This window comes from Drosophila persimilis, unplaced genomic scaffold, assembly GCF_003286085.1.
Source record: "Drosophila persimilis strain 14011-0111.01,24,50 unplaced genomic scaffold, DperRS2 tig00000824-arrow-arrow-pilon, whole genome shotgun sequence".
Classification (NCBI taxonomy): Eukaryota; Metazoa; Arthropoda; class Insecta; order Diptera; family Drosophilidae; genus Drosophila; species Drosophila persimilis.
The window spans coordinates 710,303-716,205 of record NW_020825358.1 but is presented as its reverse complement, the minus strand read 5'-3'; positions in this window follow the sequence as shown (position 1 = coordinate 716,205).

Genomic DNA, 5,903 nt, shown 5'->3' with positions numbered 1-5,903 from the left:
TCGCTGCCGCCGCTGCTGCTGCTTCTGTCGGTCGGTCATTGGCTTAGCACACATTTTTCATTTCGTTGCGGAAAAAGAGTGAATTCCTTCAGCAGTCGCTGGCTCCAAGACCGAGACCTGGCCAAAAGCTGGAGCTGCCAGAGTCGCGGAGTTGGTTATTGATTCTCACAGTCTTCGATGTCGCTTCGGCGGGTGTTTTTTTGCTTTTGCTTGAGATACTTTTTGGGGCCTTAAGATGCGGATGGGAATGGACAACAATTTTTATTAGAATTAATAAAGATGAATGGAAATCAATTCGGTGTTTCCCCAGGTTCTACAAATATTAAAGAAATGTTTGTATTTTGCTAAGAATTTGTAGGTTGAAGATCATTTGTGATCCTTCTGAACATGGGTTACAATTTATTAAATTAAAAATGAATTTATTCGATTTTATGAGTTTGGAAATCCTCAGAATTTCGATTACAATTTCTACAAAAAAATCCTGTTTAATTCGCAAAACGAGAGCTTCGTTTTTGTTTCTTTTTGCTACAACTACAAATAGATTTCCTCCTCTCCAGATTCCCATTGCTTCCTTTTGCTGGCATGGCATTCACCGGCGGACCAAACGGACATCAGTCCAATCAAAGTCCATTCTGCCGGCCAGTGCAATGATTCTGGAGAGCGACAGCCCGCAATTTGACCTGTACAGGTGTCTATTGCTAAGACAAACAGACGGACAGACGGACAGAGACTGACGGGTAAACAGAGAAAAGCATTCACTTTGTCGCCGTCTCCGATTCTCCTCCAGTGCACGTCTCCCGTGCCGTCTCCCGTGCCGTCTCCCGTTGGCCGGTTGCCATTCCAGCCTCTGACGAATGGCAAGTTCATTGCTCCTAACCTAATTTTTCAAACATAATCATGAAGTAAATCAGGTTTGGCACATAGATAACAACAGCAACAGTCAACAACAGTCAGCCAGAGAGATGGAGAGATGGAGATGGAGACGGAGACTGAAGCTGAGACAGACCAGAGTCAGAGCCAAATGGCAGAGTCTATCAATGAGTATCTGTGTCTGTCTGCATCTATGCATGTATGTGTGTGTGTGTGTGTGGTGTGTGGTGAGAGCTTTTACCGCAAAATTCGCGCGTGTGTTTAACACCTTTCGCGCCCCCTTACTCTCTGGAGCGGCCGCCTCTCGTCGAACAGTTAAATAGTTGGTGCCGCCACACGGTTTGGTTCTGCTCTGCTCTGGCGTGGGCCCAGAGTCAAGTTCTCACAGTGGCAGTGGCAGAGATCGGTGGCAGAGTGGCAGAGTGGCAGCTGCTGCAACACATAATCAACAGCAACTGCTGAACTACTTACCCACTGGGGAGGCCAAAAACTGGCGGTAATTGATGGCCAGATCTGAGTTTTTTTTGTGGCGGCTGCTGCAGCTGACAACAAGTGGCAAGTGGCAGAGATACGAATACGAATACGAATACAAATACGAGTGCTGTGGCAAAGCTCCTTAATTTGTTGAGTGACCAGCCGAACAAACAAACAATCAGATTCTTGGCCAAGATTTGGGTTAAGATTGATTTCGGGGCTCCTTGACTCAAGTCAAAATCAAGGATCAATCCTTTCCGAGACATTCGAAAGAACTTTGCTTTCGAAAGCATTTGATTGAAGATTGATTGAAGAGATTTGTTTTATTCTTAGCAGGAATGATCAGCAGTTCCTTAAATTAAAGTCAAGCCAATGCAAGCAAATCGTCTCTCTCTGAAAATAGCTATTTAATCAAAAAAATCTAGTCAAAACTAGTTGCAACTAAGTTTAGTCAGTGATCTTCAGAGCCCCCCACCTCTTGCCTCAGTGAAACATAATTACCAACAATTAGATACAAATAAATATCATTAGAAGTCTGCCAAATGCAAATCAAATTGAAGTTACGCCACCCTCAGACCATTGTCCAATTATTCTTAACCACCTTTGATCAGATATCTTTCCCGAAATTTGATTTGCGTGCCGATAAAGCCAATACATACATATGTATCGTACATGTATACACTCGTAAATTAACTAGTCGTTTTCTTGTGGTGTCATGCAAAATAATTTACGAATTATGATTGCCTAATCCCCCGGTAATCAATCACGCCGCCACTCCACTCCACTCCACAGTCCACACACAAAAGACAAAAGACTCAGGCGACAAACTTGAGGCGAAGACCAAAGCCAACGGAACAGAAAATCCATAAATAAAATCGTTAAAAATCAGAATTTCTTTTTTGGCTAAAAAATGAAACAAAGAACAAGCTAAAAATGTAATAAATAAAATACATTTAAAGAACTGGGGACTGCCTTTTCATTTCAACCATCATTTATTTATTTGGAAGTGTATAGCCAGCAGCTTCTTTGGCTCTTTCGCTGCTGCTGCTGCTGCTGCTGCTGGTGGTTCTGGCCTGGCCAATGAACTCCAGCAATGAAAACGAAATGTATAAAAAACGAAAACAACAAGAACTCAAAAGCAGCCACGAAGAAGAACCAACAAAAAAAAAGAGCCGCGGCGGCAGAACCCAAAAAAGAGATACAACCGAAATGTTTTTTTTTTTTCTCTTTTCTTTCCCTTTTTCTTTTTTTTTTTGTTTAATTTTTGTTTTTTTTTTTTGGTAAGAAGTCAATGAACTTGTTCTGCCGGTGCGTGTGTGCGTGAGCTTGAAATAAACTTGGCTAACCGAAAAAACGAAATGAAATGTAAAGAAAAGAAATGATTGTAGCGCCCAAAAAAACAAAAAACAAAAAATGTGAGAGAGCCACCAGAAAGAGCCATCAAAAGCGGGCACAACGCGGGCTCTGACACTGGCCGTGGCACTGACTGTGACTCTGGATGGATGATGAGTTGGCCAAGACACCATTAAGCCGGGCCGGGCCGGGGGACAGCTGTGTGTGCGTCGATGCCGGCTTTTGGGCCCCTGCGTAGGCCCCGGCGTATCCGTGTGTATCTGTGCCTGTGTTTGGGTGTTAAATAACACAGGGGCAGAGGCCCCAAAAAAATATATTTGTGTTTTTGGCCGGGCCTAAAACGCACTTGTTGTTGACTGTCTTCTGCTTTCGGCCTAAACGACTCTATATTTATTTAAAAATTATGCTTACCATTTTATTTCCCCCTCCCCCCCCCCCGACATTTACTTTCCATTATGGTCGAAGTTTTTTGGGGGAGAGATGCGATATACTAGAACTTGTTATGGATTTGGGGAATTTCGAGACGCAAAAACACTTTTATTTATTCTGAAAGTTCTTTCCTTTCGTGATTAGAGCGGATGATATAATGAATGGCATAATCATGCTGAAATGTCAGTTCTATTTGGAGATCCCTGAAACTGTGGAAGATTTCCAGTTTGTTCCTTCCTTAGACAGCCCCTGAATGATGAGATAATAGATACTTACAAAAACTACTTTTATTGATTCTTTCCTCTTGAAAGTTCTTTCCATCTTTGGATACTTTTTTCCAAATGAATGATGATATAATATATTCTTGCAAAACAAAAAAACACTTTTATTTAAACTTTCAAGTTCTCTCCTTTCTTGGACAGAGCTCAAAATTAATGATATATTAAATATTAAAATTATGCTCATGCTCATGCTCATGCTGATGCTCGTGTGGTATTTAAGAATTTATTGACCCCATCGCTCACAGTTTTTGCTTTCAGCCGCAAGAACCAACGAAAGAAAAAAAAAAAAATTGGGTTCTAATGACCGAAAACAAAAAGTTATAATCCCAGTTGCTACAAAGTTTCTTTCGGGTTTTGTTTTTGTAAGAGAACTTTGTTGAATGCTTCAATTGTTATTTATAGAGAATGATGGTAGTGCCAAACGGAGTGTGGCCAAAGCTAATGAGCGTCTGCCTGTCTGTCTATCCGTCTGGCCGTCTGTAGGCCTTTTTTCACCCCAAAACGGATGCGGATTTGTCTCTTAATTCGCATGGAGGCCTCTCCACTCTCCACTCTCCACTCTACCTGTATCTTTTGTCTTAAAGCCTTATGGCTCTGTGGCCACCCTTTGTCTTTCCCTCTCAAGCGTAAAGTTCAAGGTTGATTCGGCGTCGTGTCTTATTATTGATCGCACCCCCCTCACCCCTCACCAGCGTCCATGTTAATTACATTTTAGTTATGTAAATGCTCGTTTTTCAATTAGTTTTCGTTAATGTCTTTTGTGCGGCGCGTATTATCATGATTTGGCATTTATTATCCATCCAATAGATTGTTTCTATTTCTATTTCCATTTGTATTTGTATTTGTTTGTTCCTTTTGCAGGTTTTATGACCATTGGGGAATGGGGATTGTGAAGAAGTTTGGATCGTTGGGTAAGTGCTTTACACATTATTTATAGCGCAATTTTATTGATTTCGATTAGATCATGAATCGGCAGTGAGTCACTGCATGACTAGCATATCCCGTTTATTTTGGAGATTTGTTTGAAGTTAAGCTTTTGCTTTTGCTTTTACTTTTACTAGAGACATACATAGTATGTACTTCGTGCATGAACTTTGGTGTTGGGTTAACGACTGAGATCATTTTTTGAGTCGCCAGAGAATTCGGATATAAAACAATCATACAAAATGAACCGATCAGTAGCAGATGCTACAATCTGATACACAGATAAAATAATTCTTAATGATTCAACTTCAAAACGAAATGCCTTGCGGATGGCATAGGCTTTCATGATTTGTGGCAGTAAATAAAAGGAACAAAAAGTCATCATAAAAGCACCTTGTAAATCTCTCGTTGTCGCCTTGTCACTTCCCCTTTTTAAGCGGCCAATTGTTCGGATGCAATTATATAGCCCGCCTAATGAAATTTGATATGCCAAAAAAAAAAAAAAATAAAAATAAAAACAAACCAATTACATGCAACAGCCGCTGCCATCGACCACTGACCACCGCTGACTTCTGGCCAAGAGAGTGAAAGAGTGAGCGGGAGAGAGAGAGAGCGGACAGCAGGAGAGTGCTTTGGAAACGGGTTAAGAGAATCGAGAACAAGTGGCCGATCGGTGTGCGGGTCGGTCGGTTGCGCTTGGCTTGCGCAGAATTCTAAACTTGTTAGAAGAGTCCGACCGTCCGAGACCCCAGGCTCTGCTCTGGCCGTGCTCTGCTCTGCTCTGCTCTGGCGCTGCCTTGTTGTAATTTTACGCTCCCATGCTCAATTTACTGCTACCCCCCATCCGCCCTCCCCCATCCCCCGTTCCCCCCATTCCCTTGTGTGTGTGTTAGAGACGTTTAGAACTATTTTATGCGAAAAAGAAAAAGAGCAGCAAGCGGCAGTGCTGTGGCTGTGGCTGTAACTGTGGCTGTGGCTGTGGCTGTAGTGGTGCTGCTGCTTCTGCTGCTGCTGCTGGTTCCAATGCCAAAGAGATACCTGCGCGCGCGCGCTCACCTTGAATGAAAGTTCTGGCCTGTTGCGCGCTCACACACAAAGAAAGAGAGGAGATAGAGAGACAGGCAGACAGAGAGAGCCGTGCCGTGCCTTTCCGTGCCGTGCCGAGCCGAGCCGAGCCAGTCAAAGAGAGATCTCTTCTCTCTGGCAATTGTATGGGTGATCAAGAACCTGAGACACCTGAGCGGCTGCTGTTACCTCTCTGTATCTCTGTCTCTCTCTATCTCTCTCTACCTCTGCCTCTGCCTCTGCCTCCATGTGTGCGTGTTTCTGTTTGAGAAGAGAAAGAAGAAAGAGAGTGTATTTGTATGCGGTGAATGGGTGTGTGCGTGTATCGTGTAATGAAATGTCTGAAAAGTCTATCTGTCTGCTCGACCGCTGTCGCTGCTGCTGCCTCAGTCGCTGCCACTGCCACTGCCACTGCCACTGCCACTCAGAAGCCTCTAACGACATCGACATTGAAGTCGCACCGCGACTCATCCGTAGTTTCAGTTTCCCGTAAGCAACAAAACGATC